At 42.1% G+C, this 26,047-nt stretch overlaps 1 long non-coding RNA gene across 1 annotated transcript in view; it reads left to right on the top strand.

Annotated features, from left to right (window-relative positions):
- LOC118359480 (uncharacterized) overlaps positions 1-2,898 on the top strand; it is a 33,305-nt gene extending 30,407 nt beyond the window's left edge. The window contains exons 2-3 of the long non-coding RNA XR_004820680.2: positions 2,193-2,268; positions 2,395-2,898. This is a non-coding gene — a long non-coding RNA (uncharacterized LOC118359480). The remainder of the gene's footprint in view (positions 1-2,192; positions 2,269-2,394) is intronic.
- The last annotated feature ends 23,149 nt before the right edge of the window (positions 2,899-26,047 follow it).

Below are 26,047 nucleotides of genomic sequence, written 5' to 3'. Positions count from 1 at the left end.
TAGAAGCCAATTCCTGGTTACATTTTTCTCAGGGTTTTGCCTGCAATATCAGTTCTGTTATACTCACAGACAATATTTTTGACAGTTTTGGAAACTTTAGAGTGTTTTCTATCCCAATCTGTCAATTATATGCATATTCTAGTATCTGGTTTGAAGAAATAGGGCGTTTACTTTGGGAACGTTATTTTTCCAAACATAAAAATAGTGCCCCCTAGCTTCAAGAGGTTAATTAAGGAGCATTGGTGGCAATGGTAAAGAACATCTAGCCGCTCGAGAGCTATAGTGGAGTCTGATATCAGATATGCTTTCTGTGACATGTATTGTGTGTGTGTGTGTGTGTGTGTGTGTGTGTGTGTGTGTGTGTGTGTGTGTGTGTGTGTGTGTGTGTGTGTGTGTGTGTGTGTGTGTGTGTGTGTGTGTGTGTCTAGCCTACATGTAGCAATGGCTTGGCTTACTTTAATTACTACAGTCTCCTCTCTGTGCACTCTGTGTGTGGTGATGAGTGGCCGAGTGTGACAGACACAGCTGTGAGGAGCGTGTCATTGGGTGTCTGGGACTGGGGGTAGAGAAGTGAGGGGGGAGGCCGTGTTGGACCCACTTTGCTACCCTAATCTGACTCAATCGTACTCTCTCTCTCTCTCGCTCTCTCTCACCCTCTCTCTTTCCCTCCCCCGCTATCCTTCTCTCTCTCCCTCCCTCAAGCTCTCCTCTCCTCTCCACTCTGATTAATGAGTGTCGTCAGGTACCGTCCGTTGCCACTCAAGCCAATTAAGACATGAAACATTTCCGCATGGCTTCCTTCTCTTAAACAAACAGCAGGACCTCAGGGTTAATCCTCTCTCTCTCTCTCTCTCTCTCTCTCTCTCTCTCTTTCTCTCTCTGTCTATTTCTCTGGGTGATGAGTTGACTCCCCGGTCCAATCAGAACCTTGGTTAGTGGCCCTGTGGGAGGTGTCATGTTGTGTCAGAAGACAGGGACAATATATGTGTAGTGTTACAGAGTACAAGAAGGTGACTGACCGGCTCTGATAGCCTCCGTGTGGTGGAACCCAGCAGCACTACAAATGGAACAATCAGCACTGAATGCCAGAGTGTTGTACACCTGAAGTCCAGGGAGCCTGACCTCCATTAAGAGGCTCTTCTCTCAAGAAGTTATGTAAAGATATCCACACTAGGATGCCACTTAGACTGAAGCAATGTATTGAGCATGCATTCTACGTGGTATGGTACTGTGGGTAGTGGAACATAGCCTCATCAGTAACACCATCATTAGGTTTGTTGACGACACAATGGTGGTAGGCCTGATCACTGATGACGACAGCCTATAGGGAGGACGTCAGAGACCTGGCAGGGTGGTGCCAGGACAACAACCTCTCCCTCAACGTCAGCAAGACTAAGGAGCTGATCGTGGACTACAGGAAACGGAGGCCCGAGCACACCCCCATTCACATCGGAATGGGTCGAGAGCTTCAAGTTTCTTGGTGTCTACATCACCAAGGATCTATCATGATCCAACTCCGTACTGGTACCTTGTGTATATGAATCTTTCTACTAAATAGGGTACCAGTGAGAATTCCCTACACTGGACAACACGTTACAGCTGTTAATAAGGCCTAAAAAAAAGATTATTCTTCAAGTGGTGATGGTCTACTTTTTTAAAACACTTTTTAAATGTTTTTTTTTGGGGAGGGGATCCTTTATAAGGTCCTACAGTGGTTTGTCCTTTAAAAGTTGCAGCGTACTGCAGGATGCCGCAGAATTCATACAATAGGCCATAAGTATAGAGCAGAACGCTGATTGTCCTCACTTTGGTTATGCTGTAACAACATACTGTAGCACCCTGACCAGGATCTCTATTCATTTAAGTGAGCAGATTAGGGCTTTCAGGAGGAACGGAAAATCCACTGGAGACATTTCCAAAACACTGGTAGACTTGGGGATTTTTGGTCACGGACAGTGCTATTCGCAAACACTATCATCCGATGCCTGTGCTAACGATTGTGTACTGAGGAGTAAATAATCAAGAGATATGCTATACCCTATGGCAGATAGGTGTTTCTGGGACATTGTTTCTTTCAAGGTAGGATTAGAGCAATAGTTTGTTATGTTTAGGCCTATTTACATGTATGTTTCCAGTATTGGACCTAATGTTGGCTGTTAGGCTATATTGATTTTTTTCTTCTCCAAATGCAGACAATGACCCAAAACACACCACCGCCCGGGTTTGCATTGCAAATGAAGCCATAACCTTGGTCAAGACACCAGTACAGTAAGTAAACCTTCATGTAGTAAAATAAAGGTTAACTAAAAATAAATCAATTAAAGACCTACAACACCTACGGTAGGACCTACAGTATATCTAAAAATGTTTTTTTTTTTTTATCTCTACATGTAGGTCTCCTGATTTAACCGCGATCTAACTTGTTTGGAATCAAGTGGAAACCTTCATCCGTAACTCTGCCAAGCCTACAAGAAAAGATGAACTGGTCAAGGCCATCAAGATGTTTTGGCTGGAGAAATTGAAGATACTACAATGCAACAAATACATTGAACATCTCAGCAAGGTTTTACCCATGGTAGTGGAGCTTGGTGGAAGGAAGTGCAATTCAAATGTAGTTTAAATAACCATCTGAATATTGAATGTATTTTTTCTAGTTATTTTATTAACAAAAGCATATAGATGTTGATGACGAAATACTGTACTGCTGTTTTGAGTTATAAATGTAACACTTTAGAGTACTTAAGCATCGAACACATAGCAAGTAGGGGATATTCACATCTACAGTAACTGGGCTATAAAGAGTCTATTGTCCTGCTAATTGGGCTACAAGTGCATGAAAACATGTTTTCAAAATGCCATCAGCTGTCCATCACTACTGTAAATAAAAACACAGCATCTTTTTAAAATCTTGTTTACACCCTTTATTGAAACCAAAATGTCACAAATAATTTGTATCTACCTTTCCAATTACTTTTAGAGTTTGGGATTTACAAATGTGTGCTTTTCATGTCCTTTTTTGTTAAATCTAGTTTGAATTTAAGTATAAATGTTGACTGACGCCTTTGGTGAGAGGTGTAATACTTTAATATGTAATAATATCTGCCCTCCGAATTCATATCCAAGGGCATTTGTCATGCCATTATTAGTTACAGTATATTGTTTTAGTTGAATGTGCAGACAGGCACTAAGAACAGCTGGAACGTCAGGCAGTGTCATTATTAGTGCAATGCCCCTTAAAGTGTTGCTCTGTGCTACCCCCACTCCCCTTCCTACTCCTCCCTTCCCCATGGGCTAGGTCCGTCTTCTGTGCGCAGCTCTGCAGCCCTCTTACCTTGAACCTTGCACGTCCACAGCTATTTCAGCGGATACAGCTGGAGAATTGCAAGGCAATCCTATTGTGCGCCACTCGGAAGCCATGACCAATATGACCAATATACAGTTGAAGTCGGAAGTTAAAACTAATTTTTCAACCACTCCACAAATGTCTTGTTAACAAACTATAGTTTTGGCAAGTTGGTTAGGACATCTACTTTGTGCATGACACAAGTCATTTTTCCAAACAATTGTTTACAGAAACATTATTTCACTTATAATTTACTGCATCACAATTCCAGTGGGCCAGAAGTTTACATACACTAAGTTGACTGTGCCTTTAAACAGTTTGGAAAATTCCAGAAAATTATGTCATGGTTTTAGAAGCTTCTGATAGGCTAATTGACATAATTTGAGTCAATTGTAGGTGTACCTGTGGATGTATTTATAAAGCCTACCTTCAAACTCAGTCCCTCTTTGCTTGACATCATGGCAAAATCAAAAGAAATCAGCCAAGACAAGTCTGGTTCATCCTTGGGAGCAATTTCCAAACGCCTGAAGGTACACAAGTATAAACACCATGGGACCATGCAGCCATCATACCGCTCAGGAAGGAGACGCGTTCTGTTTCCTAGAGTTGAACGTACTTTGGTGCGAAAAATGCAAATCAATCCCAGAACAACAGCAAAGGACCTTGTGAAGATGTTGGAGGAAACTGGTACAAAAGTATCTATATCCACAGTAAAACGAGTCCTATATCGACATAACCTGAAAGGCTGCTCAGCAAAGAAGAAGCCACTGCTCCAAAACCACCATAAAAAAGCCAGACTACGGTTTGCATCTGCACATGGGGACAAAGATGGTATGTTTTGGAGACATGTCCTCTGCTCTGAGGAAACAAAAATAGAACTGTTAAGCCGTAATGACCATTGTTATGTTTGGAGGAAAAAGGGGGAGGCTTGTAAGCCGAAGAACACCATCCCAACCGTGAAGCACGGGGGTGGCAGCATCATGTTGTGGGGGTGCTTTGCTGCAGGAGGAACTGGTGCACTTCACAAAATAGATGGCATCATGAGAATGGAAATGTATGTGGATATATTGACGCAACATCTCAAGCTATCATGTTAAAGCTTGGTCGCAAATGGGTCTTCCAAATGGACAATGACCCCAAGTATACTTCCAAAGATGTGGAAAATGGCATAAGGACAACAAAGTCAAGGTTTTGGAGTGGCCATCACAAAGCCCTGACCTCATCCAATAGAACATTTGTGAGCAGAACTGAAAAGGGGTGTGTGAGCAAGGAGGCCTACAAACCTGACTCAGTTACACTAGATCTGTCAGGAGGAATGCGACAAAATATACCCAACTAATTGTGGGAAGCTTGTGGAAGGCTACCCAAAACATTTGGCCAAAATTAAACTATTTAATGCTACCAAATACTAATTGAGTGTATGTAAACTTCTGACCCACTGAGAATGTGATGAAAGAAATAAAGCTGAAATACCTTATTCTGACATTTCACATTCTTAAAATGAAGTGGTGATCCTACCTGACCTAAAACAGGGAATTTTACTAGGATTACATTTCAGGAATTGTGAAAAACTGAATTTAAATGTATTTGTCTAAGGTGTATGTAAACTTTTGACTTCAACTATATATTGTCCTGCTAATAACAGGGTTAATAATATGTCTGTTAGAATAACCAAGGTGCTTTTATATAATTATAAATTAACAATAATATTCGCTTTGTTTAAACGATAACAATATTTTGGAGATGATTTCATTTTCAAATAACATAAAATAACTGATAAAATGTCCATTCTTGAACATGGGGTGAGATGTTATTTTTTGTCAAGAAAGCCCGTTTGTAATTTAGAATGAATTATTTCTGTTTTTAGAGGGAGAGAAACCAAAAACATACAGCCATCTCATGTGTCTCCCAGTCGAGGCTGGCACAGGTATTGAACCAGCATCTGTAGCCACACAGCTTGCACTGCGACGCAGTGTCTTAGACCTCTGCACCACTCAGGCGCTGTACATTTAGAAATGTTGATCTCAATTTCACACATTGGCCCCATTATTTATAAAAAAAGACCCATATAGCCAAGTTATTGTGACTCATTGTGTAATTATTACTTCTATGATTACTATTTTTACTTTTCCATTATTTCTCTATTTCCCTTCTCTCTGCATTGTTGGGAAGAGTCCCTAAGTAAGCTTTTCATGGTTAGTCTACACCAGTTGTTTACGAATGACATTTCTTTTATTTATCTGGGAAAGATGTGGGAGTGAGTCTCACTTGAGTTGAAATCTTAATTGAATGAACCACTAACTGTTTTTTGCAATGCTACATTCAGCAGGCAAGTTAACGACTGGCTCGTGTGATTAGTTGCTCTCAACCATCCTCATAACGGACCCAACAGTGTGACCCCCACTGTGACCCTATTCGACCCCACTTTGGAGACTAAAATGTAATACATTATTTTACATTTACATTTAAGTCATTTAGCAGACGCTCTTATCCAGAGCGACTTACAAATTGGTGCAAACACCTATGACAACCAGTGGAACAGCCACTTGCATCTAAATCTTGTTGGGGGGAGAAGGGGGGGGGGTGAGAAGGATTACTTACCCTTACTTACCCTATCCTAGGTATTCCTTGAAGAGGTGGGGTTTCAGGTGTCTCCGGAAGGTGGTGATTGACTCCGCTGTCCTGGCATCGTGAGGGAGTTTGTTCCACCATTGGGGGGCCAGAGCAGCGAACAGTTTTGACTGGGCTGAGCGGGAACTGTACTTCCTCAGTGGTATGCTACTATTGAGGTCAAACCAAATGCCTCTTTCAATGACAATGTCTTCCGAAATGTATTTTTAAATTAAAATGACTCCCGTGTTTGTGTTCTAATGACAGATAGATGCTAGCTGCTATAGCTGTCTTTGTCTCTGTCTCTAGCTCTATGGAAGATGAAACTAATGACATTAGTCATGGGTATCAGTCAGTCATATCAGCCATAGAAGAGAGAGGGAGAGATGGGATCCTAATGTGCAGTGATTTGTTATATGTGTCTGGGCTTGTGTTCTTTGTGTCAGGGACAGGGCCATGTTCTTGTGGTCCCCTTGCCTCTCCGCCCCCGTGGCGTGCGCAGCCGTCGCTCCGTGTTAGTGTGCCAGTCAATCACAGTCTGGGGACTGTCGCTCATCAAGATGCTGTGGATGATTTCCAATGCAGGGATGTGCAGAGATTTGCACCTCCCTGGAGAGAGGCCCCACTGACTCACACTGACACACACACACACACACACACACACACACACACACACTCCCCACTGACAGAGGACGCTTCAACTGTCACACGGGCCGCTGTCCTGATCTGCAGTGACACATCTGCACCCTGCATTCCACACACCGGCCTGACAACACTGTACATGGACAGACCCTGGGCATACATACATGCACCCTGCTTTGGGTATACACCCTGCCTACATGTACATACCCGCTGTGTGGATACTGTAGACAATATGACAGGCACTTACATATTTATAGGTACAGTACTGGATGTATGTACTGTGAGCTCCAGAAGTATTAGGAAAGTGACACATTTGTTGATACTTTGGCGCTGTACTGCAGCACTTGGGATTTGAAATAATAGATTTACTATGAGGTTAAAGTAAAGACTGTCAGCTTTAATTTGAGGTTATTTTAATCCATATCGGGTGAACCGAAAAGTATTCAGACAAATTCACTTATATGTCTATTAAAGTAGTCAAAAGTTTAGTATTTGGTCCCATACGCAATAATTATATCATGCTTGTATCTCTACAAATTTGTTGGATGCATTTGCTGTTTGTTTTGGTTGTGTTTCAGATTGTTCTGTGCCCGATTGAAATGAATGGTAAATAATGTACAGTGTCATTTCGCAGTCACTTTTATTGTAAATAAGAATAGAATACACTACACGACCAAAAGTATGAGGACACCTGCTCATCGAACATCTCATTCCAAAATCATAGTTTTTCATATGGAGTTGGTCCCCCTTTTTCTGCCACAACAGCCTCCACTCTTCTGGGAAGGATTTACACTAGATGTTGGAACATTTCGGGGACTTGCTTCCATTCAGCCACGTTGCTTCCAGAGGCAGTTTGGAACATGGCAGTGTGTGTTGCAACTGAGGACAGGCGATCTTTCTGCACTACGTGCTTCAGCACTCGGCGGTCCCGTTTTGGCTTAAGTAACCTTCATTCTTATATAAGCATACCAAAAGTAACATACTGTATCATGCTAATTTGAGTATCACCGATTTAAGTTTACTATGTTACGTCTTTGAGGCCAAGCTGAACATACACGTGTTTCTGTAGTGGGCCCAAGTCAAATAAATGCCATTGCAATATCTGTGAAATGTCCAATGCAGTTGTTTTTATCTCAATATTACATTAAAAACAATTGGTAACAATTAAAGGGATAGTGCACACAAATTATAAAACAGCACATTGGTTTCCTTACCCTGTAAGCAGTCTATGGACAAGGTATGACAGCAATCCATGCTTTGGTTTAGTTTCCCTGGCACTGTTTCCATATGCTAATGTTTTTGTGGCACAAATCCCATTCAAGTCACTGTTTTTTTTCGGGCATCATATCCAAATAATCGGACTTATAGATGTTTTGAACATGATCTGTGAAAAATTATAATATGCCAATATCGGTTCCATGACTTGAATGGGATTTGTGCCGTTTGCATGTGGAAAGAATGCCAGGGAAACTAAATTAAAACATGGATTACTGTCAAATCTTGTTCATAGACTGCTTACAGGGTAAAGGCACCATTTTTTAAATGTGGGTGAATTATCCCTTTCGGTACCTTACTGTGATTGTTTTCAATTAAAATTGTCAAAAAGAAACAAAAAAAGCTTCTTTGCAAAGAGCAATTTCTCCAGCAAGAATTCGGCTAGGACAGTCTGGGAGTGGTCTGAGTATTTGTATTTGTATTTATTATGGATCCCCATTAGCTACTTCCCGGGGTCCAGCAAAATTATGTAATTTTATACAATTTTATAAACATTGCAATACATTCACAGATTTCACAAGACACTATGTGCCCTCAGGCCCCTACTCCACCACTACCACATATCTACAGTATTAAATCCACGTGTGTGTATAGTGCATATGTTACCATGTGTGTGTGTGTGTGCATGTGTCTGTGCCTATGTTTGTGTTGCTTCACAGTCTCAGCTGTTCCAAGTGTTTTTTAAATCTGTTTTTAAATCTGTTTCTACTGCTTGCATCAGTTACTTGATGTGGAATAGAGTTCCATGTAGTCATGGCTCTATGTAGTACTTTGTGCCTCCCATAGTCTGTTCTGGACTTGGGGACTGTGAAGAGACCTCTTGTGGCATGTCTTGTGGGGTATGCATGGATGTCCGAGCTGTGTGCCAGTAGTTCAAACAGAGCTTGGTGCATTCAACATGTCATACAAGTAGTGATGAAGTCAAACTCTCCTCCACTTTGAGCCAGTATATTATTAATATTAGCTCTCTGTGTACATCCAAGGGCCAGCCGTGCTGCCCGGTTCTGAGCCAATTGCAAATTTTTTGTGGCACCTGACGACACGACTGAACAGTAGTCAAGGTGCAACTAAACTAGGGCCTGTAGGACCTGCGTTGTTGTTGTTGTTAAGAAGGCAGAGCAGCGCTTTGTTATGGACATACCTCTCCCCATCTTAGCTACTATTGTATCATTATGTTTTGACCATGACAGTTTAAAATCCAGGGTTACTCCAAGCAGTCATCTCAACTTGCTCAATTTCCACATAATTAGTGAATGTTATGTCCCAAGTACAATGTTTTTAGTTTTTGAAATATTTAGGGCTAACTTATTCCTTGCCACCCACTCTGAAACTAACTGCAACTCTTGGTTAAGGGCATTTCAGTCACTGTAGTAGCTGACGTGTATACCATTTATAAAAGCAAGGGGCCTAAACAGCTACCCTGGGGAATTCCTGGTTCTACCTGGATTATGTTTGAGAGGCTTCCATTAAAGAACGCCCTCTGTATTTTGTTAGACAAGTAAATCGTTATCCACATTATAGCAGGGGGTATAAGGCCATAACATCAGGAATCAAGGTAAGACCCTGATGCAGACTGTCGAAGTAACACTGTTTATTGTAGCAACAGGGGCAGGCAAAGACAGGTCAAGGCAGGCAGGGGTTCGAAAATCCAGGGGAAGGCAACGGTACAGGACGGCAGGCCGACTCAGAGTCAGGGAAAGGCAGGGTTCAGTAATCCAGAGGTGGAGCAAAGATACAGGACAGGCAAAGGTCAAAACCGGGAGGACTACCAAAGAGAGGCTGGGAGACTATTTTTAGCAGTTTTGCTTGATTGTTTTTAATGCTTTACTGGGAGGCTTATCAGAAGTAGACTTACTCATGTTATTTATATTGTAGCTGATAGTGCAGGGTGAGCTGCACAAAGTGGTCTTCCTACTAGGGCACACAGCCTCAGTGCTAACAGTGTATCTCTGGTTTATAAGCTCATGATTACTGCATACAATAGCTGTAGGATAAACAGAAGTATTCGGTGCAATTAGGGGCACATAAATTAAGTGATTTACATTGTGTTTGCCAATGCCCCTAGGATCATGTACATTTGATGCAGCATTATGATGACTCATTGTCACAATGGTAGGGATTAATTGAGCTGGTCTTGGATCACATTCATTGTTTCAATGCAGTCTTGAAATGCGTGGACAGAGCCCATGTGACAAGATGATTTGGATGGACATTCCCGTAGAGTATCTTTTGTTTTCAGAAGGTGTAAAAGTTATCTATGAAAGTGACTCCAGCAGAGTTACAGTAGTCTTTTAAGCAGATGTGTAATCTTTCACACCCACGGCCCAACGATGGTACTGGACCTGAAATGATTGCCTGTTTTTTGGAGCCTTTTAGTGATCAAATCAGTTCTTTAAAATCCATTTTCAAATGTTCCGAGCTGGCCCTCCTGATGCCGTTTGACCCCACATGGACTATGACAGTGTCAGCTCCCGGCATCTGTCGTAGAACAGTCGGAAGCAGCCTTGTGATGTCCTGTTCTCCTGCTCCTGGGTAGCACAGTTTTTTGTCTTGGGAACCGAGATGTTTCTCAATATAGAGCTGCCTACTTTCTTCAACTTCTACGGCAAGTGACATACTGGTGATGGCTGGTTGGTTGGGTCGAGAACAGCTCCATTCTCCAGGGAAGGGGGAGACCCTTTTGGGGATGGAACCCTGCTGAGCACCGACCAGTCGGCTGTGGAGAGTCGACACGGCGTCGAAAGAAAAATTAAAGCAGGCAGGCGTGGGTTCCCCTCCCTTGTGTAGGTTTGCTACTTGCTTGTTAAGAGTAGCTACTTCGCTTCTGTAGTCCTCAGCAAGCAAGCAGGTCCACCTTGTCCCGGAACAAAGCAAAGTAAACACAGCTCCTGCAGCGCTGGAAACGTTCAATAGCGGCCTCCATTTGAGACCGCCAAGCCAGCTAGAGCCACAAATGATTTGATATTGAGATAAAAATGGCTGCATTGAGCCTTTAATTATTTTATTTTTAGACTTAGTAGTAGGTGTGCTTTAAAACAAAAATCAGTTTGCAGTCCAGTACAGTTTGAACTACAGCTCACCATGAAAAAATTCAAGTTTCAGATTGAAAGAACGACCTTGAGGCATTTTGTTGCCCTGCCTTTTCTGTCTCATTTTCTTTAGTTGAACCCTGTCACATTTTCCCCCATTCTCTCCCCTGCCGCCACCAGCCTTTTGGAACTTTGTCAAGTTCCTTGACCTGTAACAGAATGAAAAGGCAAAAAGCAGCTACAGCAGCAGCACTCAAGAAAAGTTAGGGGAAATTAGGAGAGAGAGAGAGAGAGAGAGAGAGAGAGAGAGAGAGAGAGAGAGAGAGAGAGAGAGAGAGAGAGAGAGAGAGAGAGAGAGAGAGAGAGAGAGAGAGAGAGAGAGAGAGAGAGAGAGAGAGAGAGAGAGAGAGAGAGATGGCATTGCAGTGTCTGGGGCAGGAAAGGGGAGACGGAAGGAGGGAATGTTTTCTATGTCACTGCAGCCCCATATTGTCCCAGGAAAATGTCATTGTGCCCTTGGGAGGTGCAGCAGTGTTGCGAGGGCAGACTCATCTGTCTGTGCACATTTAACTGGATGCTCACTGGCCAGACCCTCAGGACAACCAAGAGGCAAGACTGGCAAGGCTTTTCCCTTTATTTATCCACAATATACTAGCTCATCCCACTTTTCTGAACCTTATTCAAGTGACTGAAGAATTATAGGAAAGACCTGCAAAAATGTATTTACAGGTCAAACCCCTATTGACTTTACTGTACATCACAACTGTTTCAAGGAATGCATCCTTACCTGCACTCTTACAAGGTTATTTCAGTGTTTATTTGATATGTTTATGTTTATTTATATGTTTTAGTGCATATTAATTTGTCAATGAGATGTCAACATTTACTGATATGAAGAGTTTATTTCCAAAATGCAATATCCACACATTTTTCTCCAGAAATGAATGCTAATTAGTACCTTCATGAAAGTGTAAAATATTACAGTTCTCAGATTTTTTAGTCAGAGATTTTAGGCGTGTATTAAAAAAAGGATAAATATTTAAAAAATGTACACTATATTTTCATATAGAATGGAATATTTGTATACTGTATATTTGACTGCGATATGTGGTTGATTCACCTAGGTAATCTATATATACAAAAATATGTGGACACCCATTCAAATTAGCGGATTTGGGTATTTCAATCACACCCGTTGCTGACAGGTGTATAAAACAAGCACACAGCAATGCAATCTCCATAGACAAACATTGGCAGTAGAATGGCCTTACTGAAGAGATTAGTGACTTTCAACATGGCACTGCCATAGTATGCCACCTTTCCAACAAGTCAGTTCATCAAATTGCTGCCCTGCTAGAGCTGACCAATCAACTGTATGGGATGTTATTCTGAAGTGGAAACGTCTAGGGCAGGCGCAAAGTGGTATGCCACACAAGCTCACAGAACAGGACCGCAGAGTGCTGAAGCGCGATGCGCATACAAATTGTATGTCCTCGGTTGGAACACTCACTACCGAGTTCCAAATTGCCTCTGGAAGCCACATCAGCACAATAACTGTTCGTCGGGAGCTTCATGTAATAGGTTTCCATGGCCGAGCAGCCGCACATAAGCCTAAGATCACCATGTGCAATGCCGAGTGTCTGCTGGAGTGGTAGAAAACTAGCAGCCATTGGACTCTGGAGCAGTGGAAACGCATTCTCTGGAATGATGAATAATGCTTCAACATCTGGCAGTCCGACTGGCAAATCTGGGTTTGACGGATGCTAGGAGAACGCTACCTGCCGTAATTCATAGTGCCAACTATAAAGTTTGGTGGAGGAGGAACAATAGTCTGGAGCATTTTTTCATGGTTTGGGCCAGGCCCCTTAGTTTCAGTGAAGGGAAATCTTAACACGAAAGCATACAATGACATTCTAGACGATTCTGTGCTTCCAACTTTGTGGCAACAGTTTGAGGAAGGCCTTTTCCTGTTTCAGCATGACGATGCTCCAGTTCAAAAAGTGAGGTCCATACAGAAACTTTTTTTTTTTCGAGAACGGTGTGGAAGAACATGATTGGCTTGCACATAGCCCTGATCTCAACCCCATTGATCACCTTTGGGATGAATTGGAACGCTGACTGTGAGCCAGGCCTAATCGCCCAACATCAGTGCCCGACCTCACTAATGCTCTTGTGTGCAGCAGTGTTCTAATCTAGTGGAAAGTCTTCCCAGAAGAGTTGAGGCTGTTATAGCAGCAAAAAGGGGACCAACTCCCTATTAATGAGCAGGAATTTGGGTATTTTAGTAGGATCCCCGTTAGCTGTTGCGAAAACCGCAGCTACTCTTCCTGGGGTCCACACAGAACATGAAACATAATATAATACAAAACATTAATAGACAAGAACAGCTCAAGGACACATATAGCCTACACATCAATACATACACACAAAACATCAAGGTCAAATAGGGGAGAGGCGTTGGGGCGTGAGGTGTTGCTTTATATGTTTTTTAAACCAGGTTTTCTGTTCATTTGAGCAATATGAAATGGAAGTGAGTTCCATGCAATAATGTCTCTATATAATACTGTACGCTTTCTTCAATTTGTTCTAGATTTGGGGACTTTGGAAAGACCCCTGAGAACAAACACCTTCATCTAGTCTCAGATTAAATATATGATAGATAGGAGTGGCCATAGAGTCAGCCACCATCCTCAGTAGCCTTCCCTCTAAATTGTCAATGACAGGTTTGCCATTATTGATTGATAACAATACATTTTCCAGCTTTCCCACACTAACATTATAATAATCACATTTACAATGGTTTTCTTTCATTATTTGTTTTTTATGCATAAATACGATGGCTCATTGTTCGTTGTTGGAAATTCCTGCTTCAGTTTTCCCACTTTGCCAATGAAGTAGTCATTATAATAATTGGCAACATAAAATGGTTTTGTGATGAATAAGCCATCCGATTCAATGGAAGATGGAATTGAATTTGTCTTTCTGCCCATAATTTTATTAAAAGTTCATACTTTATGGCATTGATATTGGCTTCATAATACAGTTTATTTTTCCTGTCATTGAGTTTAGTCACCTAATTTTTCAATTTGCAGTAAGTTAGATGTGCAGCCAGACTTATTAACCAATAATTTTGCCCCATCTCTTCAACCATACAGTTTTTAAATTTGTCCTTAACCTTTTGTGACTAGGGGGCAGTATATTCATTTTTGGAAAAATAACGTTCCCGTAGTAAACGGGATATTTTGTCAGGACAAGATGCTAGAATATGCATATAATTGACAGCTTAGGATAGAAAACACTCTAAAGTTTCCAAAACTGTAAAAATATTGTCTGTGAGTATAACAGAACTGATGTTGCAGGCGAAAGCCTGAGAAAAATCCAAACAGGAAGGGTATTTAGAAGGCTCTGCGTTCCTATGCGTCCCTATTGAGCAGTGAATGTGCTGTCAACCAGATTACTTTTTCTATGGCTTTCCTAATGTGTCTAGTGTCACAATACATAGTTTCAGGCTTTTATTTTGAAAAATGAGCCTGAACGTCAACATTGCATCAGTGGACAGCTGAAGTCTCTCGTAGTGTTTGGTGCGTAAAGGACAAATGCGGCCATTGTTTCTCTCTCTCCTACTAAGAAGCCACCAGTCCCGGTTGATATATTATCGAATAGATATTTTCAAAACACCTTGAGGATTGATTATAAACAACGTTTATTGACTATAAACAACGTCGGCGTTGTAGTGACCACAATTTCCGGTCGATTTCTCAGCCAAACATGAAGAACAAACGGAGCTATTTCGCCTACAAAAATAATATTTTTGGAAAAAAGGAACATTTCCTATCTAACTGGGAGTCTCGTGAGTGAAAACATCCAAAGCTCATCAAAGGTAAATGATTTAATTTGATTGCTTTTCTGATTTTCGTGACCAAGTTACCTGCTGCTAGGTATCGATAAACTTACACAATAGTTTGTCTAGCTTTGGCTGTAAAGCATATTTTGAAAATCTGAGATTACAGGGTGATTAACAAAAGGCTAAACTGTGTCTCAATATATTTCATTCGTGATTTTCATGAATAGGAATATTTTCTAGGAATATTTATGTCCGTTGCGTTATGCTAATTAGTGTCAGATGATGACAACGGTCCCGTTCACGGGATGGGGTGTCATTAGAGGTTAATCCATGGAGCCTCAACAGTTATAACAGTCAGTCAGTTTCTTAACCTCTTACCTCCACCCGACACGCAGGCGTACCATTTAGACATCTGGAAATGCAAATGCGCTACGCTAAATGCTAATAGCACTCGTTAAAACTCAAACGTTCATTAAAACACACATGCAGGGTACTGAATTAAAGCTACACTCGTTGTGAATCCAGCCAACAAGTCAGATTTTTAAAATGCTTTTCGGCGAAAGCATGAGAAGCTATTATCTGATAGCATGCAACACCCCTAAAGACCCGCAGGGGACGTAAACAAAATAATTAGCATAGTCGGCGCTACACAAAATGCAGAATAATAATAATAATAATAATATATATAATATAATGCCATTTAGCAGACACTTTTATCCAAAGCGACTTACAGTCATGTGTGCATACATTCTACATATGGGTGGTGCCGGGAATCGAAACCACTACCCTGGCGTTACAAGCGCCATGCTCTACCAACTGAGCTACAGAAGGACCACAGAAATGAAATATAAAACATTACAATATAAAACATTCATTACCTTTGACGATCTTCTTTGTTGGCACTCCTAGATGTCCCATGAACATCACTATTGGGTATTTTTTTCGATTAAATCGGTCCATATATAGCCTAGATATCGATCTATGAAGACTGTGTGATCAAGGAAAAAAACTGTGTTTTATAACGCAACGTCATTTTTTTAAATTAAAAAAGTCAACGATAAACATTCACAAAACACTTCGAAATACTTTTGTAATGCAACTTTAGGTATTAGTAAACGTTAATAGTCGATCAAATTGATCACGGGGCGATGTATATTCTATAGCTCTACGTCTTGAAATAATGTCCGGATAAATCTCAACCAAAATATCCTGTTGGAGACCGGAAGAAATGGGCTGTCTCTTGTTCGTTTGACCAAGAAACAAAGCCTAGGCAAATGACAAGACTGTTGACATCATGTGGAAGCTGTAGGTATTGCAAACTCGGCTCCAGGTAATGTGGTTTCCATTCAACAATACATTCAAGTGGCGCATTGATATATTTTCCAGTTTTCAGTGATCAGATTTTCCTGCGCTTTTCAATGAAACGCACGTTCTGTTATAGTCACAGCCGTGATTTAACCAGTTTTATAAACGTCTGAGTGTTTTCTATCCACACATACTAATCATATGCATATACTATATTCCTGGCATGAGTAGCAGGGCGCTGAAATGTTGCGCGATTTTTAACAGAATGTTCGAAAAAGTAGGGGGTAGGATCAACAGGTTAACAGGTGCATGTCTATCAATAATTGGAAGAAGCCATTTCATAAATTCATCAAGTGCAGCTTCTGGATGCTCCTCAGACCCACAAATAGTTTTTACATCATCCACATAAGAATCAAATTTTGTATGATCTCTTACATACTATTTTAACCCGGCTGGTAGCAACGCCGTCACCCCGGTTTCCAGGGAACCCTGCTTACCTCCCCGGAGCGCTACAATGGAGATTCCACAACCTGCCAGGCCTTTCTCTCCCAGTGCTCCCCCGTTTTCGAGCTGCAGCCTTCTTCGTCCCCTCGGACCACTCGAAGACAGTGTACATTATTACGCTGATGTCCGGGAGCGCACTCGCCTGGGCGCACTCGGTGTCTACGTCCCTGAGAGTATTCGAGCTTACCCGAGTCCCTCCAAGAGCCTCCGGAGACTGCCAATTCACCTCTTCCCGAGCCGATGCAACTCGGCAGGGCCAGGCTGTCTACAGCAGAACGCATACGCAGACTTGAGACACAGAGTGTTCTGTATTGCGGTACTGCCGGTTACTTTATGTCTGCCTGTCCCTTCAGGAGACCTAGCTCATTTGTTGGAGTGAGTATACTTGTGGGTCTTGAAGGTGTTTGTTCTTCTCGCCCCCCTCTCCATGTCACCCTGCTGTGGTGGGACCAGTCCAAGTCTCTCCAGGCACTCATCCACTCATGGGCCAATGTGAGTCTCATGGACGTTACCCTGGCGTCCGAGCTGGGCAACCCCACTCAACCCCTCTCCATTCCCATGGGTGTTAGAGCACTGGACGAGCGCTCTATAGGCCGGGTCACCCACCAGATCACCCGAGTCAACTTACGAGTGTCGGGGAACCACAGCGAGATGATCCAATTCCTGCTGGTTGAGTCTCATTGCCTGAAGTCAGATGTATAGATGTATAGTTGGATGTATAGCCTGTCTAGTTTGAGAAACAGACGCCTCACAAGTCCTCAACTGGCAGCTTCATTAAATAGTACCCGCAAAACCCCAGTCTCAACGTCGACAGTGAAGAGGCAACTCCGGGATGCTGGCCTTCTAGGAAGTGTTCCTCTGTCCAGTGGCTGTGTTCTTTTGCCCATGTTAATCTTTTCTTTTTATTGGCCAGTCTGAGATATGGCTTTTTCTTTGCAACTCTGCAACTCTAATGTACTTGTTCTCTTGGTCAGTTGTGCACCGGGGCCTCCCACTCCTCTTTCTATTCTGGTTAGAGCCAGTTTGGGCTGTTCTGTGAAGGGTGTAGTACACAGCGTTGTACGAGATCTTCAGTTTCTTGGCAATATCTCACATGGAATAGCCTTAATTTCTCAGAACAAGAACAGACTGATGAGTTTCAGAAGAAAGTTCTTTGTTTCTGACCATATTGAGCCTGTAATCGAACCCACAAATGCTGATGCTCCAGATACTCAACTAGTCTAAAGAAGGCCTGTTTTGTTGCTTCTTTAATCAGAACAGCATTTTTCAGTTGTGCTAACATAATTGCAAAAGGGTTTTCTAATGATAAATGAGCCTTTTAAAATGTCAACTTGGATTAGCTAACACAACGTGCCATTGGAACACAGGAGTGATGGTTGCTGATAATGGGCCTCTGTACGCCTAATTAGATATTCCATTTCCGTTTCCGGCTACAACAGTAATTCACAACATATACAATGTCTACACTGTATTTCTGATCAATTTGATGTTATTTTAATGGACAAAGAAAGTGCTTTTCTTTCAAAAACAAGGACATTTCTAGTATTTAATAAGAATATTTAATTCATTCAGATCTAGGATGTTATATTAGTGTTCCCTTTTATTGAGCAGTGTAGTTAACACACACATGGACATAGCGGTCTAAGGCACTGCTGGTCAGTGCAAAAGGCGTCATTACAGTCCCTGGTTCGAATCCAGGCTGTATCACATCCGGCCTTGATTGGGAGTCATCATCTAAAATAACCCTAATTTATAAGACAGTTCTTATTTGATGAATGGTGGTTGGACCCATCTATGTGAAGCTAGCCACAATAAGGATTAGCCACAATAGTGGAGTTTGCGGTTAGCCTTCAAAATAAAAGTATGGCATGATTCTACTATTTGTATTCATTTGCATTACTATCAATGTCAGACTTTTATTTTGAAGGCAAACCGCAAATTCCACCATTGTGCCTAGTCCTTTTTGTGTCTTGCTTCACAACACATAACCCGGTGCGGTCGAGCCTCACTAGCCAGATGAAGCTAGCTGGCTGCTTATAAAGTTAGCTTTGGTAAACAGGGTTAAGATGCTGACTTGCTTTTTATTTTCATGAACTGAAGTTCAATTTCAACAGGCGAACAACAAGTGGCCACCTAGCTAATACTTACTCACAAGGATTCTTAAATCATTGCTGAGAATAATGAAAATGACTGCAGGTTCTACTGGTCATTGTTTTCAGGCTGGTTGCATTGGTGCTAGCTAGGTACCAAGCTAAAGCTAGCTACCCCAGAAGTTGCGGTCGAACAAATTATGCTTTATTACCAATGCGGTATTGTAAACACTGTTTGTGGCCGGTGTTTACTTGTTTGCAGACTTTTTTGTCCAGCTTTGACAGTGCTATCTATTTTGGCACGCAAAGACCCAAACGGCATTCCATAGTATGATTGTTGTGAAGCTAATAGCAGTGACGCTATTACTGTGTAACTCCGGTAGGTCAACATCTGTAAAATAGCACATTTGTTATTGTGTACCAAATGCAGTCGGCAAGTTGGCAAAAGCCAACATCACCCACGACAGAGAATGTTTGATTGTCAAGGGCAATGAATTCCATTATCTTGGCTTTAATGGATTTTGCCTTTGCGTTGTCTCGGTGAAATGTTGTTACTCTTTCAAATGACTGCTCGACTTGTGGACTGCTCGATCCGCACAGCAGACATTGTGGGCTAGTTTAGGAATGCTGTGTTGGATGTATAGCTCAACATTTTACGTGGTGTCATTATGTCATGTACCTGTAGGTATGCACATCAGCTTTGACATCGGTTTTGCACATTGGGGCGTTAAACGAGACATCGGCCGATACCGATGTTGGCATTTTTGGCTAATATCGGCCAATTCCGATATGTTCACATATATATTGTGCATCCCTAATTGCTACTACTGTATTATAAAATGAATGATCAATGTGAGTCTCTGAAATGGCTAATATCTGAATGTTATCTGATGTTAGCAAGCTATTGATTACATAAACCTTATTTATAAGGCTTCATATGGGCTACACAAGTAAGAATTTGTAAATTAGAATTTGTTCTTAACTGACTTGCCTAGTTAAATAAAGATGAAATACAATGAAAAACAGTTAGTCCTTTCCCTGTTAGCTTCTCAGAGATAGTCATAATATGGAAAAGAAATAAAACATACATTTAGCAGCCAGTTAATCCGTTGGTGTGTTTAAGTGTGTTTGTGTGTGCTGTGGGGTTAAAGCTACAAACTCTCATCCCTTCCAGGTTTTTGGGAGGGAGGGTGGACGAGCCTGTCATAACGAGCCTGTCATATCGGATGAATGGCTCTGGCAGCTTTCATGGCCGGGATAAGTTATATTCTCTTCTGGTGCACAGCTTCAGGATAGTCCTCGTTGAGGAAGATGTATGTTTCCCTCAAGTTCTTGGCTCTTTCCAGAACCGTTACCTTGGGCCTGTCACCTGGGCCGGTGGTGGGATTTCCTGTCCTGTGGGCGGTTCCAACTCAATCTTCCTCTGGTCCATCTTCAGTTTCTCCGAGATCATTTCCCTCACGTTGTCTCCAGGTCTCATGTGGAGATTCTGCAAATCCGTGTACAACAATGTTGTTGCACCTTGATTGTCCCTCGAGAGAATCCCTGGACAGATAGCACTGGTCCCAGCAACTGATGCCAAACACATCGGGGGATAAATTATCTAAAGTTAGCTAGCTAGTAACCAAACATTCACAATAGAACACTTTTTCAGACACTTTCAAAACATTCCAAACCAACAACCCGAGCGCTGCCATGACATTTGGTCATGTATTGCATTGAATGAATGCACTAACTGTATTAAAAATGCAGTTATTTGTTCCATTTGACTGTGGAAAACCTAGCAGTACTAGTTGTTTCTCTTTGAGTGAGGCAGATATATAGCTTTTCGTAAAAGAAAACATGATTATTTGTCTCTCTGAAATCAAACCATTAAGTGATAGATTTCAAACAAATACATGTCTGGCATTGAACAACCACATACCATGATTACACCAATCTCTTTCACACTTTCTTTAAACAACTATAGTTAATTTACCAACATTTCGGAAAACGGTTATAGCTTTTTGGAAAGAAACTCTTCACTATACAACATTGAAAACCTTCCTAGAAATGGAAAAGATATGGAAAAGAATCATGAAAATTAAATAAGAATCTTATTTCAATAATCTGGTAAGATTTGGTATGTTTCCTTATACTGTATGTCGGTGGTGTATTTGTATGTGTTGATGTAACAGTATAATTTTAAACCGTCCCCTCGCCCATACCCGGGCACGAACCAGGGACCTTCTGCACACGACAACAGTCACCCTCAAAGCATCGTTGTTACCCATCGCTCCACAAGAGCCACGGTCCTTGCAGAGCAAGGGGAAATACTACTTCAAGGTCTCAGAGCAAGTGACGTAACCGATTGAAACGCTATTTAGCGCACACCGCTAACTAAGCTAGCCGTTTCACATCCGTTACATTGACTTACAGTGCCTTCAGAAAGTATTTATGTCCCTTGACTTATCCCACATTTTGTTGTGTTACAGCCTGAATTCAAAATAGATTAAATATATGTTTTCTCTCACCCCTGAGTCAATACTTTGTAGAAGCACCTTTGACAGTGAATACAGCTGTAAGTCTTGTTGGGTATGTCTCTAAGAGCTTTGCACACCTGGGTTCTGCCCATTATTCTTTTAACAATTCTTCAAGCACTGTCAAGTTGATTGTTGATCACTGCCCATGAACAGGCAGTTAACCCACTGTTCCTAGGCTGTCATTGAAAATAAGAATTTGTTCTTAACTGACTTGCCTAGTTAAATAAAGGTAAAATAAAATAAAATTGCTAGACAGGCATTTTAAAGTCTTGCTATAGATTTTCAACTAGATTTCAGTTAAAACTGTTACAGGGCCACTCTGGATCATTCAATACCACCCAGGGCAATTTAACTGATTCCAGAAGCAGATCCAAAACAATGCCGGCATAGAAGTGGTACTCGCAGCGGCCTTCTGGTACAGACTTAGGAGGCGCGCACACCACCCACCGCTTCCGCATATATTACTTGCTGATGTTCAGTCCCTGGATAATAAAGTTGACGAGTTTAGGGCTAGGGATTCTTTCCAGAGAGACATCAGGGATTGCAATATACCCTGTTTCACAGAAACAGGGCTCTCTCGGGATATACTGTCGGAGTCTGTACAGCCACCTGGATTCTCAGTGCATCGCAACAACAGGAATACAAATCTCTCTGGGAAGAAGAAGGTGTATGTTTCATGATTAATGACTCATGGTGCAATTGTGATAACATACTGGAACTCAAGTCATTTTGTTCATCCGAACCTAGAATAACTCACAATCAAATGCCAACTGTATTATCTCCCAAGAGAATTCTCTTCGATTATAGTAACAGCCGTGTATATCCCCCTCAAGCCGATACCACGACGGCCCTCAAGGAACTTCACTGGACTTTATGCAAATAGGAAACCATATATCCTAAGGCTGCATTTATTGTAGCTGGAGATTTTAACAAAGCAAATTTGAGGAAAAGTTTGCCTAAATTCTATCAGTATATCAACTGTTGTATTCGCGCTGCGTAAACACTAGACCACTGTTATTTCAACTTCCGCGATGCATACAAGGCCCTCCCCCACCCTCCTTTCGGCAAATCTGACCACGACTCCGTTTTGCTCCTCCCTTTCAGTAGACAGAAACTCAAACAGGAAGTACTCGTGCTAAGGACTATTCAACACTGGTCTGACCAATCGGAATCCACACTTCAAGATTGTTTTGATCACGCGGACTGGGGTATGTTCAGGGTAGCTTCCGATACTAATATTGACGTATACGCTGATTTGGTGGTTGAGTTTTTAAGGAATTGTATAGGAGATGTTTTACCCACTGAGACTATTAACACCCACCCTAACCAGAAACCATGACCACTTTAGTTGTGATGCAAATATTATCAAAACATATAGGTCTATGGGCTAGGCTAAACGAGGTGTGCGACCATGATTCGAAAAAGTCGCGAAAAACAAGGCTGTTTCTTCAACTGGGCATCATTCACAAGTGATAAGCTAATATTGCCACCCATCAGACTATTCTTGATTTAATCTTGTCTTTGCATACACCTACTCATTCCAGGGTTTTTCTCTATGAATTTATCTATCTATTTACTACATTGTAAAATAATAGAGAAGACATAAACACTATGAAATAACACATATGGAATCATGTAGCAAGCAAAAAATGTTAAAAATATTATTTGAGATTCTTCAACGTAGCCACCCTTTGCCTCAATGACAGCTTTGCACACTATTGGCATTCTCTCAACCAGTTTCATGGTTCATACCCTGGAATGCATTTAAATTAACAGGTGTGCCATGTTAAAGTGAATTTGTTGAATTAATTTTTTTGTTAATGCGTTTGAGCCAATCAGTTGTGTTGTGACAAGGTAGGGGTGGTATACAGAAGACCAAATCCATATTATGGCAAGAACAGCTCTAATAAGCAAAGATAAATTACATTCCATCATTACCTTAAGACATGAAGGTCAGCCAATCTGGAAAATTTCAAGAACTTTGAATGTTTCTTTAAGTGCAGTCGTAAAAACCATCAAGCTCTATGGTGAAACTGGCTCTTATGAGAACCGCCATAGGAAAGGAAGATCCAGAGTTACATCTGCTGCAGAGGATAAGTTCATTAGAGTTACCAGCCTCAGAAATTGCAGCCCAAATAAATGCTTCACAGAGTTCAAGTAACAGACAGATGTCAACATCAACTGTTCAGAGAAGACAGCGTGAATCCGGCCGTAATGGTCGAAATGCTGCAAAGAAACCACTACTAAAGGACACCAATAAGAAGAATAGACTTGCTTGGGCCAAGAAACACGAGCAATGCACATTAGACCGGTGGAAATCTGTCCTTTGGTCTGATGAGTTCAAATTTGAGTTTTTTGGATCCAACCGCCATGTCTTTGTGAGACACAGAGTACGTAAACAGATGATCTCTGCATGTGTGGTTCCCACCGTGAAGCATGGAGGAGGAGGTGTGATGTGTGGGGGTGCTTTGCTGGTGACACTGTCAGTGATTTATTTAGAATTCAAGGAACACTTAACCGTCATGACTACCACATCATTCTGCAGTGATACGCCATCCCATCTGGTTTGCGCTTAGTGGGACTATCATTTGTTTTTCAACAGGAAAATGACCCCAAACACCTTCAGGCTGTGTAAGGGCTATTTGGCCAAGAAGGAGAGTGATGTAATGCTGCATCAGATGACCTGGCCTCCACAATTACCCGACCTCAACCCAATTGAGATGGTTTGGGATGATTTGGACTGCAGAGTGAAGGAAAAGCAGCCAACAAGTGCTCAGCTTATGGAACTCCTTCAAGACTGTTCGAAAAGTATTCCAGGTGAATCTGGTTGAGAGAATGCCAAGAGGGTGCAAAGCTGTCATCAAGGCAAAGGCGGGGGCACACAGGGAGATTAGCAGGGTTCAGACCTGAGCCTACTCCCCGTGCTTAGGATATCCTGCGCCGGCTCTGCGCGCTGTCTCTACGGTGTGTCTGCACAGCCCAGTGTGTCCTGTGCCAGCACCCCGCATTTGCCGGGAAAAATAAACATCCAGCAAGAACGCATTGTGCCAGCTCTATGCTCCAGTCCTCCAGTGCGCCTCCACAGTCCAGAGCTTCCGGCGACAGTTCCCAGTCCAGAGCTTCATTTCACAGTCCGGAACCTCCAGCGACATTTCACAGTCCGGAACCTCCGGCGACGGTCCCCTGTCCGGAGCCTCCAGCGATGGTCCCCAGTCCGGGGTCTCCAGCAAGGAACTGCAGTCCAAGCTCTTCAGCGACGAGCTGCAGTCCACAGCCTCCAGCGCTGGTTCCCAGTTCTGAGCCTCTGGCGATGATCCACGGTCCGGTTCCTCCGGCAACGAACCACGGTCTGGTTCCACAGAAGTGGAGTGATCAGTGTAGGGAGCGGGGACTACGCCCCGAACCGGAGCCCCCACCTGGACCCTCCCCTATAGGTTCAGGTTTGCGGCCGGGAGTCTGCACCTTTTGGGGGGGTACTGTCACGCCCTGACCTTAGAGAGCCATTTTATTTCTCTATTTGGTTAGGTCAGGGTGTGATTTGGGGTGGGCATTCTATGTTGTGTTTTTCTATGTTGTCCTGATATGGTTCCCAATCAGAGACAGCTGTTTATCGTTGTCTCTGATTGGGGATCAAATTTAGGCAGCCCTTTTTCCCACTTTCTGGTGTGGGATCTTGTCTACATTTAGTTGCCTGAGTGCACTACAGTAGCTTCACGTTTCGTTTGGTTGTTTGTTGTTTTTATTCAGTGAGTTTCGGTTTATTAAAATGATGTGTGTCACGCCGTGACCATAGTTTGCTTTGTATGTTTATGTTTTGTTTGGTCAAGGTTGTGATCTGAGTGGGCATTCTATGTTGGATGTCTAGTTTGTCTGTTTCTGTGTTTGGCCTGATATGGGTCTCAATCAGAGGCAGGTGTTAGTCGTTGTCTCTGATTGGGAACCATATTTAGGTAGCCTGTTTTGTCATCGTGGGTTGTGGGTAATTGTCTATGTTAGTTGCTTGTGTCAACACATTTGGTATATAGCTTCACGGTCGTTGTTCATTTATTGTTTTGTTCAGTTTACGTCGTGTTTTCGTCATCCATTAAAAGGATGCATTCACACCACGCTATGCGTTGGTCTCATCATTACGACGAACGTGACAGCATTTCTGTTATGTCTAAATGTTAACCAACAATATAAATCATAAATCAGCTATTACTGTGTATTTGCTGTCATATGTATTACTCACAAGTTACAGATAGAACATACAACAATCTTGTTCCAGTCTTTTCCATACGGGTTGAAATGAGTATATCAAGGCCCACTCAAGTAGGAAGAGAGAGAAGCAGCACACATTAATCCATCAAGTACCAGAATGTCTTCCATTAGTTAGTCATTAATGGTAAGTGCCTGGCTCTCCAATAACGCACACCATCTAGCCTGCCAGACTCTGCTCTGATGAGGTGCAAATCTATGTCTGTATCCAAAGTTACTTCAGCTGTGGAAATACTTCAAGGTGCTGCATCTAGAATTTCTCAGAATTTCTCCCACTATGTGGAAGCTAGGTGAATTGCAACAGCACTAAGCAGCATTCAAAACAAATCTCTCCCTCCCACGCATCCCCTTTCCCTGTAACATGGCGGAGACTCGCGCTTGGGCCTTTTACTTTCGGTTTTCGTCCACCAGCTGTAAAAATTATATTTTGTTGCTATTGAAAATATATTTCACAGTGACTCCCTACACTATTCCGTGCTTGTTTTCTCACATAAACTGAAAATTGAGAGTAGAGTGTAGAATTTTAGCAACCAGGAAATGGAAGAGCGATTTCTATATTATCCACTTGACATGATTTCCACACAGCCACAAAGTCAAAACAGTTTCCCCATTTTGACAACAGACGC

Source organism: Oncorhynchus keta, chromosome 27, assembly GCF_023373465.1.
Source record: "Oncorhynchus keta strain PuntledgeMale-10-30-2019 chromosome 27, Oket_V2, whole genome shotgun sequence".
In the NCBI taxonomy this organism is placed as follows: Eukaryota; Metazoa; Chordata; class Actinopteri; order Salmoniformes; family Salmonidae; genus Oncorhynchus; species Oncorhynchus keta.
This window is presented reverse-complemented; position numbering and strand designations above follow the sequence as displayed.